Below are 13,753 nucleotides of genomic sequence, written 5' to 3'. Positions count from 1 at the left end.
TTTTTTTTTTAATCAGATATCAGAAACAGCAAACATTTGTGTGATGCTATTAAAGCTCTCTTTGAAGCAAATATCATGGATGGTTTTATTTGACCCAAAAATTATTAACTTGAAAAAAAAATTAAATCATAGTCAGAGGAGGCAGTAATCTTGGGCACTGCTCGCTAGTCGTCTATCTGAAACTGTTCGACTGTATGAACATGTTGTTTACGAAGATCATAAGAGCCAGCCACACAAAACTTTGCAAACACATTATCCTGGCACTTAAGCAAATCGAGTTTCATTTAGAATTTTGAAAAGATCAATTTTACAACAAAAATACACGATTTTCGAAAGTAATATAATATATATTTCAATATTATAGCATACTTTATTCGCAGATGGAATATGCTTTATTATAAACCAAAAAGGTGTTTAATTTGTATAATGAATGCAGATTTCTGCTACGAAATATTTGCTCATTTGATAACATAATTCAAGATGTCCCCAAACTCTCACATTCATTAACGAATCGTGCTGAAATGTGACAAGGTCAGGCAGCTATAAAAGTCTTCACACTCTTCACTCACGGCTCATCAACGTCTAAAGCTGTACAAACTGACAGTCCAGATAGCACTGAACTGTCCGCAAAGATTGTCATTGTCAATGCCCCAAGAGCCCAACAACAACAACAACAACGATTGACCACTAAAATATGCCATAGCCATATAGATGTGTGTCTGATGCTGATGCTGGTGCGTAATGTGCATTTAATGGCTTATAAAATCCATCCAAAACCCGAAACGAAACGAATCGATTCGGATCCATGTCCTCAGGCCACCGTCTGACGCGTGCTGCTGCAAGAGTTGTCGGCAAATTTTTGCAAAAAAAAAAAAAAAAAGTTATGCATAATAAATATTAATTTTTATTAACAATTATTGCAACAGACATTTGGAGCGGGCGTCAAAAGTGGAATGAACTTACTGCTGCTGTTGTTGTTGTTTTTGTTTTTGAACTGTTACTGATATTGCAATTTATTTGTATTTTTGTTGTTTCTTGTGGACAAAAGAGCGAAAGTTGATGCTCTTGGACGTGGTTGGAGACAAGACGCTGACTTTTGTCAGTTTTTGGTCAACACTTTCGCATAAAGACAAAGATTTAATGCACGTAAAAGTTTTGCACGGCCATAAAACGTGTTAGCCATGGCCAAAAATAGTGTTAGCCGAAGCCGCAGAAGCAGACGGAGACGCAGACGTCGATCGATGATGATCCACTATTTCTGTGCTGTCGAACATTGGTCCACAGCTGGCGAAAGACTTTCTCAGGCCAGGCGTTGAATGACCGACCATTTCTGCCGTCCAACGTCTCAGCGATTAATTGTCGAAACTCAGGCTTGAAAAAGAAATTAAAACAACAACAATAATAACGACAACGACAACAATTATAGAGCAAACGACAAAACAAAAGAAAAGCGTTTGAAAAGTTATGTCTTTTTAGTTGCTTTTGTTTGGCTTTAACAAGACAGCCAAGCCACCAACGATTCGCTGCGTCAGTCAAATCCGCAGCAGCAGCAGCAACAACAACAACAACAAGCCAACAGCTTAAAGTGTGTGTGTGTGTGTGTGTGTGTGTGTGGGTGTTTTGGATGTCTGAGCTGAGATGAGAGCTGAAACGGAACAACATATGTACATAAGCACAATTATATCTAAGCGCAAAAAATTGAACCATAAATTGGACAAATACATATATACTTGTACAAGTAGTATATACCTAGACACATATACATATTCAATATTTTGGTGTCAGTGGGGCTCAAAAGATTAACATGTGGGCTTATAGAACAAAGCCATATACATACATACGTGGACCCATCTGTATATGTGTGCTAAGCAATTTTATTCTGCTATATCGAAGCATTTGTTATTGACTCTGCTCTGTTTTTAAAGCAATGTCGCATATATTTGTACAAATATATTGGATTTTTCAGTACACTTGTCACCTGTGACCCAAAGGAATGCCAAATATCACAAAGCAATAAGAAAATCCAGAAGTTAAACAGTGGCGGACAACAAATGGTGCATACTTCAAATATAAGCAATGAATCAAAGAATCCAATTAAAAAGTCGATACGCATTCCCAAATTCCTTTGTACATTATTATATAACATATGGCCGGTATTTAATAATCAATATATACAAAGCTCAAAAGTGAAATATCAAAGAGGAAACTGCGACAAATAATTTAACTCATAAGCTCTGAACTACATACTGGAATTGTTCATTAAGAGACAATGCCGACCCGGACGTACAAACAACTTTAAAATTTAAAAGCTGCACACATGAAACAAGACAGAATGCTATGTACAATCGAGCAAGTCTGACAGTGAAATACCCTGTAAATGCGAGCATAGCCGAAGCAAAAGAAAGAATACTACAATAGTAGTGAAGTCAAATTGATTAGCTAATAAGAGTTTTTAAGATAAACTGATTTGCATAAAATTAAATACGAGTAAAGAACATTCAAATTTATTTTCGACAGCTTTGGAATTGTAATGACATTCCGTGGATATTGGAAACAAAAAAAAAAAAAAACCAAAAAAAAAAAAATAATAATAAAAAGGAAATAAACTCATGTTGCCCACGGACTAAGACTGTCTACATACCAAGTTTGGTCAATTTTGTTTAAGGCGCTTCCGAAATCCAGGCGTTCATTCAGACAGACATACGGACGGCTCATCATGCTGATTGAGAATGTATATATTTACAAATCTGAACAACACCAGCTACGCGATCAGCCATAAAGAGCTTAAGTTTCCTTACACAGTTATCCATCCAATATCAGCATTCGCAAAATTATAAATGAATTAACAATTAATAAAATTATTCCTGAATAGTTTCCCGAAATATTCAAAATAAGAGAAAATTCTGAACTGGGGCTTAAGGTTATTATCAATGTATATGAAATAAATCAAATTCAGAAATCAAATTTAGAAATCAAATTCGGAAATCCAAATGCACGGATGACTACAAACTCAAAGTCCATCTTCAGTTTTGTTAAATTTTTGAAGCTCAATTGAATTCATTGCGCTGTTTCTGTAGTTTTCGCCACCAATGTAATAGATCCTGTGCCCAGCCATCCAAAATGCCTTTGCCAATGTTTCTGGACTTGTTAAAATCAAATCTGCCAGCTCTGACCTTTTGCGCTGGCCAATTGCCGTAGTGTCCAACGCCTACACCAAAAATGTTATTAAAGTCCAGGCCGAAGCTCAAAGCCTCAGCCACTAGACAGCAGCACTTCAATGTTGTGTAACTTTTCTATGCAACTACCTTCTACTATAATTTTTTCTCTCCTTTTCTTCTTTTATTTTTGAAGCGCCCCTCAATTTCTTAACATTCCTTGTGCATTTTTGCGCCCCACTCTAATTACGTTGCAAGCAGCATAAGCAGCCACAACATCAGCAACAGCTTGCTCTGTCATCATCATCATCATCAACATGATGAAGAACATCATTGGCATCATCATCATTATCATCATCATCATTATAGCAGCACTGCAATGTAACCAAGCACTCTGGCTCGCTCTTGTCCAGCTCTTGGCCAACTCTTGTCTGTTTGCTGAAGCATGAGACTTTGTTTTCTAATTTGACTTTAACCTCTGGCCAAAGCCATTCAGTTGTGCCTTTAATTATCCATAGCGCACCCACCCACCATCCATCCATCAATCCCTCCCTCCATCTGACCAGCTATGCCGCCCTTGTGCAATGCTCTGTCTGCCAAGCTCCAAAAATCTTTGCCAAAGAAAGAAAAAAATACTGCAAATGCAAAATCCGAGAAACCTAAACCTAAACCAAAACAAACCGAAACAACAACAAAAATAATGCGAAGGTAATTGAACCGTGGCATAACCTTGATTTAGGCATGGGTTTATTCATTTGTTTCTATCGTGAACTCAACGCATACTCGTAGAGTGGAAAAAAAGCTGCGTTGTCGTGTTTGTGTTTCTTGTTTCAATTTTTTTTTCCTGCTTCTCTGTGGCACGCTTTGAAGTTGTCTTTGGGGAGCTTGCCGAGATTTGCAACCCAAAGTGGAGAAAAGCAAATTAATGCCGCACTCGTGCCATACACCGGATCTTTACCTGGATCTGAATCGATAGCTTTGGCTGCCTGTCGTCTGCGAATGAAAAATTCGCGCATCATTTGTCATGAATTCGATTTAAGTTTGTTTGCACTTGCATTGGATCGTCTGGTGGATTGGATTCGATAGGATGGGATAGGAGTGGTCGAGGGTTCGAGGGCAGGATGGCTGCATGGCTGAATGGCTGGATGGCTGGAGGAGGAGGCAGTATGCTGCCTTGAGCAACAGCCTTGCAGCACTTGTGCACCATATCTTTTATCTGTTCAATCTGCCTCTGCCTCTGTCGCTGTGTACTTCCTTTTTGCCCAGAGCTACTGCATCAGCTGCCAAAAACTTTGCCATTTTCTTCCTCTTTTTCCTCAATTTTTTGTTGTTTTTCCCAGCTACAACCCACCACCCGCCTCATTTTTTTTTGCACGTCAAATAAATTGTCGCTGCAAGTTGCAATTTTTGAATGAATATTGCAAATAACTTGCCTGGGGGGGGCGTGGCACCGGGAAACGTACAAGTATAACGTGCAACGCCCTCCTCGTCACATTGAAGCGTTAAGCAATTGAAATTGCAATTCCGTTTTTCTCATTTTAAATGTTGCAAAAAACTTGCACAGTAAAGAGCTAAAACAAAAGCAGGAAAACAGCCGCAGATACAAACAGCCAGAAAAACAGTCAGAAAAACAACCTGTCATCGGCAGTAATTTTTGCGCATGAATTGTGTATTTATCATAATCATAAATGGAGCACAAGTTTTTAGATTTTAATTGAATTTGGCATTTGAAATATTTCAGCGAGCAGTTTTGTTTCTTCTCCACTTTTTACCCATGGAATTAACTAAACAAGTGGGCGCTCAATTTGGAGATCAAATAGAGTTCACCAAACCTGACTTCGCTATCTTCTGACTTAGGACTTGCATGAAAACAAAAATATATTACAAACATGATACTGTATTATAAATATTAATGAACTGCTATGGTACCTATATATTGATTTCCTAAACTAAGGCAAAAAGTCTGAAATCATAAACTGTTATTTGAACAAAAAACTATAAATGCATGCAGATTAATTAAACGTTGTATTTTTTAGATTAGAAATCAATATTAATTTGCAGCTTAATGGGTTTTCCTTCTGGTCGAGTTGGCTTAATATCGGCTTTGAACTTGTTTCCATTTACCGATTGCTGCTGTAGTAGTTGTTGTTGTTGTTGGCGCTGTTATTGCCTTTGATTCTACGCTTCTCTGTGTTAACGGTATTAAGAAGTCTTGTCAGTTCATTGACACGAGACTGGAGAGAACAACTTTTGCAACAACTTTGTGCCCGGCTTACGAAGTCAATCAAGTCGCAGTAAGGCGGCAAGTTCTGCCACACCTTTGCAACCCCCCTCCCCCTCACAGTGTTTTCTCTCTTTCCTTCTGCCTTTCTTTTATCTCTATTAGGCTTTCGCTGTCTCTTTCTCGCACATTGCACTTGACCGCATAATAAATTTGCAGTGATTGCAATGCCATTGCAGTTGAGTCGCCCTCAACTTTTAATTTATTTTAGAAACTTTTTGATTGTTTTGCTGCTGTTGTTGTTGTTGTTGCCTGCTGCCTGCTGCTTGTTCTGCTGGCAACAACAACAACAACAACATGGCCGGCATGCAAATGCGCGCATCGCCTGCCACCACAAAGTCTTCCAATGCCTCCACTATTCAGCTTTTTGCACTTGTTTGATTAAATTGTCTTGTTCAACATCTCACATCTTTCAGATGCTGCTTTCTCTCTCTCTCTCTCTCTCTCTCTCTCTCTCTCTTCTATTTTGTATGTAGTATAACTATTACTAGTTTCTCTTCTCTCCTGTTTCGTTCGTTTTCCTTTTTAGAACGCGACGCACTGTTATTTAAAGTTTTAATTTTGTTTTATTGACACTCCGTCGCCGTGGCCGGCCAACAACAACAACTACATCTGAAGGCAAACTTGCTGCTTTGTCTTCAGAGGGTTTTTCATAATTTTTGCATTGTTGCCAGGCAGCGGTATTCCTCGTCCTTGTCGTCGTCGGCTGCCTTGGACAGCTGTCTAAGCCATACAAAGGCAACAAATTGTGCCGCAACAACCCACACACACACACACATACATACATACTCGTACACACATACATACATAAGTGGGAGAGGGGTGTTGGTTGGTGGGAGGGGGGGGGGGGGGAGTGGCTACCAGCAGCAATCCACTGTCATTACAATTTCCGCAAGCATATCAAAGACAACCTAAATGTTGTTGTTATTTTTGTCGCTGTCGACAGCATCCTTGAATCGTTTTCCGCTGACAACAAAGGCAAAGCCTTTGTCGTCAACGTCTTTGTCATCACTGTCGTCACCAACATCATCATCATCATCATTTTGGTGCTGGTCCTGGTCCTGGTCCTTTTAGTGTCCGCTTTGTACCTGTTAAAAAGTCAAAAACTTTGACAGGCAGTCGTTTAAGTTGTTGTATCCCATGTGCCATGTGCCATATGCGACGAATATTTGGCTGTTGATGCCACATCTGATGCCAATTTTTATATATTTTTGTCGCCAGACTCCTCATACAGGTGTACACTCCACTCCACCACACGTACATGCATATATGTATGTATAGTATGATGTATGATATGTGGCAGCCATGGCTATGAAATGCTGTCAATTAAGTTGCAGCACGTGAACATATTGATTAGCATATGTGCATGCCGGCCAATTGAATCGAGTGTGTTGCGCATAACATACAATTGCCTCATTATTTTCATGCCAAGTGCCTGACTGAGACTCTTGACGGCGTGTGTTGTCGTTGCCTCAACGATATGGCAGCAGCAGCAGCAGCATCAACAGCAACTAAGTATGTACATATAACCACCGTGCTTGGATCAACACCAACATCTCAGTTAACCCCTAAATGAAAACCATGGTCGAATCGACGCATACAGTTTCCAATATCTGGCATTTCAATTTTTTATATTTTCATTGCCATTCAAGTCACTTGCGATCCTTTTACAGCTCGTTAAATGAATAGACTATAAAAAGCAAGATTTATGCAATTCTATGATTGGAATTATTAGAGTGAAGGTGGAAAAAACATGTGATTGCTTGCTTTCAGAATTTACACCTCATTTATGATTTTCCCGAGCTACCCAAGGCCATTTAAAATAATATATATATTCGCTTAGACTATTTACTTACTGCCCCTAAAATGTATTATTATTGTTTTAAAATGCTTCTTTTCTTAAGCTAAGTTAGAGAGTAAGTAAGAGTAGATGTCTAGGACTTGCTGTTTAATTCCCAACTATTAATACTACGCGTTTCCTTCCACTAGGAATGATGCTTCATATCTAGATTGTGCAGTGGAAGCTCATTTTAGGTTCACTCCAGATTTTCAAATATTGCTTTCCAGCTATTAAAGCAACTAATATATGCTGCCATAGTAGTGCCCACTCAAGCTGGTTAGTTATTTAAAAAATATATATGGAGTAACAAGAAAGGAATGCTAGAGTCGTGCGGACTCAACCCACTTAAAATAAAAAAAAAAATTGTAATTTTAAAAATTAATTTAAATAAATGAAATTTATAAAATAAAAATTTTTCAATACAACAACAACAACAGCTGCGGGCAGAGCTTGGACAGAGATTACATTTATAGCTATAACTTTCTTTCTAATTGTGCTATTATAATGATGATTATATACGAACACATAGAATTAGGTGAGTTATAGAAAATTGTGAATAGTGGGAGACTGAGGGAGTGGGGGAGGGGCGTGTATCGGAAAAAATGAACAAACTTGTGCTTTCTCGGTTTTAATAGAATGGATACTAAGTTTGGTTATTCTAGCTCTTATAATTTCTGAGATCCTTGCGTTCATACAGACAGACAGACAGACAGTCGAACATGGCTATATCGACCCGTCTTGTCACCCTGATCAAGAATATATTTATACTTTGTGGGGTCTGCCACGCCTCCTTCTGTGTACACTACATATACACTCTCGCACAAAACTAGTATACCTTTTACCCTTGGGGTACAAGGTATAAATATTATGTAAGTAATCAGAAGTGAATCCAATAGTGGATTTATGTGAAATCATCTTTATCAGAACGCTTACGAATATAACTTCATCGGATCGGAGATGCGTCCTTCTGCCTGGTTTGCGGCGATACCATAACAGGGTTAAACAGCAGCAACAATAACTAGTCGAGCAGGCAGAGCAAGTTACAGTTGTTGCACCCACACACACACACACACACACACACACTCGCACGTGAAACATGTTGCACAGCCTACACTTCTAGTTGACAGCCAACACGCGCTGATGTTGCTGCTGTTGCCGTTGCTGTTGCTGTTACTGGTTCTGTTTCATGAGTCAGCAGCAGCATGGAGCGCGCTCGCATTCTAATTTATTTATGTTAATGCAATAAAAACACTCAATTTACTGCACATTCGAAATGTTTTGATGTTTTTGTTGCACTTGCCAGGCGTTGGCATCGTCGCTTACATGCTCGTGTTGCCAACGTTATCGCTGATGCCGATGCAGCCGCCGCCGCCGCCGCCACTGCCACCAACATTGGGCCGCAAAAACAGCAGCAGCAACAAAAACAACTAACCTTGTTATTGTTACTTAATTTCACTTTTTTTTTTGTTTTGCATAAACTTTGCAGTTGTTGTCACTGTTGTTGTTATTGTTGTTGTTGTTGCTACTATTACCGTTTTGCGTCGGTGTTTTGTGCTGGTTGTCTATTTTATTCTTTTATGTTGCTGCCGTTGCCATTTTGTGCTGGCCACATGATTTATGGCATTGGCGTTTTGTACTTTTTTTTTTTCTCATCTCTCTACCCGCACAGTGCATGATATTCTGGTTTAGCACACATGTGTGTGTGTGTGTGTGTGTGTGTGCATTTGTGCGACAGACATTGGGACACAGTTTTGTTGTTCAAAGTTTGTTACAGTTAGGCCAACTTATAGGCAAATTATCACCAACACAGTGGGTCGATGACTATTGTTTAAACTTGAATTGGACATATTGGCTAAAAGCCAGCTTAAGTCCGTTATAAGAGAACATTTATATTCGAAATTCTAATAAACATTGCTTAGACTTGGTATTATAAGAACAGAATTGCATTTAAATATAAAGAAAATTCAAAGAAGAACAACTGCACATTATAGAAGACATCGACGATAAACTGTGGCTTGAAAACAGAATTTTAACAACAATTTACAAGTACATATGTACATCGAGTATGTTTTTTTTTTAATTGTTACTCTAGTTAAGATCTGTAATCAAAGGACAATTATTAAATCAGCGGCATTTTACAAAAACGAAGATTACATTTTTTTTTTCTAATTTAACATGGGACTGCGAAGATTAAAACTAAAATTTATTTGCTTTGAAAACTAAATGAAGTTCCAGAGATTTTGCCTTGCCAGCTTTATAGTACATTCCAAAAATGTTGGGTTTGAAGACGAAAATCTATGATAATTAATGTTTAACATTGACTAAATTACTTAAACAGATGGCGTTTTTCAATATACTTGTAGTGTAGCAATTTAGCTTAATTATTTGCATTAGTGCACGACTAATAATTTAATTCAAGTGAAATTATTTGTAATTAATAGAGCTTGCATAAAAATTGCATGCTAGATTCGTAGAGCAATTAGTAAAGTAAACCAAAAAGCAGCACACTTTTAGGAGCTATTTCGCATTACTTTGATCCAATAAATCAAACGAATTTTAGATAAAAAATGTATGTAAGCAAGATATATACATATATAATATACGTCACAAGCTTGACTAATTTTTTATTTATACTATTCGCCTGTGAAATCAATTACCACAAAACTTAAAGAAAATAAGTAGTGCGCCGCCATTTGGGGAAAAATTACAGTTGATTTGAAAAAATATTCAAATAACAATATAAAACAAAGTACAACAAAATCCATTCAATTAAGCTGTAAATTTTATAAGATTTTTTAAGTAGGTTAATCAAATCACCTGAAATTTTAGCAAAGAATTTTTTTGCTTGTTAATTTATAAGAATTTTTCATGTCGCACTAGGAAATAATGAATGAAGTATAAGTATAAATATTTGATGCCAATTTAAATAATTAGGCATTGCACTTGCTCCACTGTGCAGCATTTTGCATTCAATTCGCTTCCCCTTTTTTTGGCCGAGTCCGCCCACTCTTGTAGCCAAAGGCAGCAAAAGTGCGTCATTTGCATTTGTCATAAAAAGGTTGCGCGGTTGCTTGCTGGTCGGTCGCTGGCTCTGTTGGGTGGTCGGTTGGACGGACGGTTGGTCGGTCGGTCGGTCGGTCGGTCGGTCGGTTTGTCGGTTTGTCGGGTGGTTAGCCCAACCTACTGTCTCTCCTTGCGTCTGTTGTTGCAGTGCCAACACGATTTACTCGCCAGCGCACTTGCGAATGTCTTTATTATTATTTGCACACTGAAAGTTTATAAACACGCCTATCCTTTTTTGTTGTTGCTGTTGTTGCTGATGTTGTTGTTGTTGTTGCTGTTGTTGTTGGCAGTGCGATTCTTGTTGTCGTTGGCCAAGTGGCGGCAAAGAGCCCGCTGTCAAGGCACAATGTGGCGCAGAGCTTTTTAATAAAGTCATTTTATTTACATTTGCGCTTTTGTCTTGTTATTTATTTACTTTTTTATGCTCTTACACATGCACACACACACACACCACAACAACACACACACACACACACACACGCATACATACTTACATATGGAGTGTATGCATATTTTTAATGTTGTTTTTGTTACTACTGCTGTTGCCATTTCTGTAGCCGTTGCCATAGTCATAGCCATTGCCATTGCCATTGCCGTTACCCAAAACATTTTAAATACCATTTTAATTATATTTGCTCTTTTGTGCGTTTGCCGGCAAATGCCTGAAAATTCTCCACTCGGCTGCTCTGTCCGTCTCGGTTTCTGTCTGCATGCAAGTTTTTCAATTAAAATGAAATAAAACGACATAAATCAAGTTGCCTGGTTGACATACTATAATGCAAAGCTCGACCGACCAACGTTGCTGCCAGCTACTAAGCAAACACAGACAACCAACCAACCAACCAGCCAACCAACAAATAAACAAACAAACAAACAGACAAACCAACAAACAAACAGACTAACAAATAATAATACAACAAATTAAAAAGAAACAACAAAAAATCAACAGCGAACAAACCAACACACAGACAGACAGCCAGACGAAATTGAATCAAAAAAAAAGAGGTGGCTAACACAAACCACAGGCAACTTCATTTGCCCGGCCGGGCCACATTGCGTATGAGCAATGCAGGGAGCTCAGCTAAGCATCACAAGCCATGTGACAGACTTGAGCTGACATTTGCATGACCAGCACTCAAATGAGCAGAAAAACCAGCAGCAACAGACACAGCACCAGAACCAGCATCAGCAGCATTATGGAGATTAAGGGCTCCAACTGCAATGTGGGTGCATTTTTCTCCCCTTCGGATGTTTATTTGGGGTGCTCTGATCGGTGGGCGATCAGATGAAGCGGGCGGGCTGTTGCCGCACTATCTTTGCATTTGTGGCTGCGAAGTCATTAATCAAAGTGGGCTAAAAGCAAAGTCGTCTCGCAAACACACACACACACACACACACACACACAGACAGACAGACACACCCACAAGCTACGGATACACATGCTTGGTTGGCATCTGTTGACTGTCATTTGGCATCTTTCGCTTAAATCTCACGCACAAACACTTTAAGACCACCCCCTCAGATTCGTAGCCGTATCCGGCCAAAATAAAATGCATTCACAGCAGCAGCGGCAAAATAATGATTTGCAAACAATAAAAATGTATGCCGCGATTTTCAGAGCTACTCAGCTTCGGATTTCAAATATCTGTTTTAAAGCATCTGCTCTGATGATTATTAATGCATTTTCTTAAAGCTACAATCTTCACATTATTTTATTTATTAAGTTGAGAATCGGCCTGGCTTGTTAACACATTTACCTGTGGGCCGCACTTATTAAAGATTACAATGTGGAGGAAAGGTCAAGAATGCATTTTGACCTCTTGGTAGGGCACTGAGGCACTGAGTAGAGCAGTCAAGGCACGAGCAGCAATTACATTTGATGTCTTTTCGGTTGGGATATGGGGTGGTCCTCAGTAAAGAACCTGACCACCAATCTATTTTGTCCCCGATCCGCCGCTGTGCCTACGAGTCGCAATTAGTGATTAGCTTTATTCTGAAGGGTGCGGTCCTGAACCTTGCGGAATAGAGCTTCTGAATAATACTCTAATTATTATTTTCGATTCTCCACGTTGCTCGTTCGAAAAACTCTTTGGCGGATTAAGTTTTTTCAAAATTCTTCATAGAACGTTTGTACAATGAGCATCAACAGCAGCAATAGCTCAGTAATGTTATAAAGATATTTGACGCTGCCTAAGACTGATTATCAGAGAAAGTGGATCTTATGTAACTTTTTTGAAACCCCTATTTTGTGTTTTTAAGCTGCCGTCGGCAATGAATGATCAACTGCCAAAAATAATTAGCTAATCAAACTATTAGGCTGTGATAAGAATAGATTTATTATAGTTGGGTTATACCGTTTAGGGTTCTTGGTCCCTGTTGTTGTCGGGTATAGGAGATCAGTTTGTAAAACGTCAAGAGTGCGTTGGGGGGGGAGCTTATAGTGGCATAAAAGGTTCTCCAATGTTTCTGTCTGCAATTCTGTCTCAGGAGCTGTTAAAGGAATCAAGAGAGTTGTTGTCTCCATAGCTCGGGAGATGTATTGAACATGTTCGGGTGAGGAAAGTCTTCCAATGTAGATCTCATGTAGATCGGTTATTTAAACTATGGCCACACACTCTAGCATAATAATAGAATAAGTAACTACTTGTAAAGTAGAGGCGCGCTTGTCTTTTTTTTCGCTTTTCATTTAATGTGTGAATGTGTGTGTGTGTGTGCCGCACACATACATACGAGTAGAGACATAACAGTACTCTCACATGAGTGATGACAAGGAAAATCGCTAAAGCCGCATCGGCTCGCTTACTCTGAGCTATGAGCTCTGAGCTCTGAGTTGGCTGGCAATGCCAATGTGCCCCGCCACAGCTCACCCGCCTGCACTTATCAACGCCAATCGCAATTGTTTTTAATAATTCACTTTCACTTTCTCGCTCACACACACACACACACACGCACGCATACACAAACACATGCATACAATGCACAGAAAAGCGCAAAAGGCGCACACCCCAAAAACCTTGAACCACATTCATTTTTTGTTGTTGCTCTTGTTGCTGTAGTCTTTTGGCTTTTTGCGTCTGAGCTGTTTTGGAACTGTGCTCTGGTATTGTGGGCCACTTACTGCCCACCCCGTCCCCATCCCCATCCCCGTCCCACCCAGCACCCCCTTTGCACAGCCTGCCATTTGGCACTTGGCTTTGTCTGCTGGCTTTTGCTTTTTTGCGCATTTATCTGTGCATACTACTTGTATATACATATACGAGTGCGAGCATACCCATGTGTGAGTAAGTGTGTGTGTGTGTGAGTGTGTGTATGTGTGTGTGTGTCTGGGTTGATTTTCAATTTTTTATGCGGCACACTTGAGACAAGCGGACAGGAAGGAAGGAAGGAAGAAAGAAAGAAAGGCAGCCAGCCAGC

At 39.3% G+C, this 13,753-nt stretch overlaps 1 protein-coding gene across 3 annotated transcripts in view; it reads left to right on the top strand.

Moving 5' to 3' along the window:
- The window catches only part of LOC115627081, a 159,042-nt gene that overhangs the window by 118,530 nt on the left and 26,759 nt on the right, over positions 1-13,753 (top strand). The window lies entirely within an intron of this gene.

This window comes from Scaptodrosophila lebanonensis, unplaced genomic scaffold, assembly GCF_003285725.1.
Source record: "Scaptodrosophila lebanonensis strain 11010-0011.00,11010-0021.00 unplaced genomic scaffold, SlebRS2 tig00000092-arrow-pilon, whole genome shotgun sequence".
Taxonomy (NCBI): Eukaryota; Metazoa; Arthropoda; class Insecta; order Diptera; family Drosophilidae; genus Scaptodrosophila; species Scaptodrosophila lebanonensis.
The sequence above is the reverse complement of the archived record's forward strand: the minus strand, read 5'-3'. Positions and strand labels throughout refer to the sequence as shown.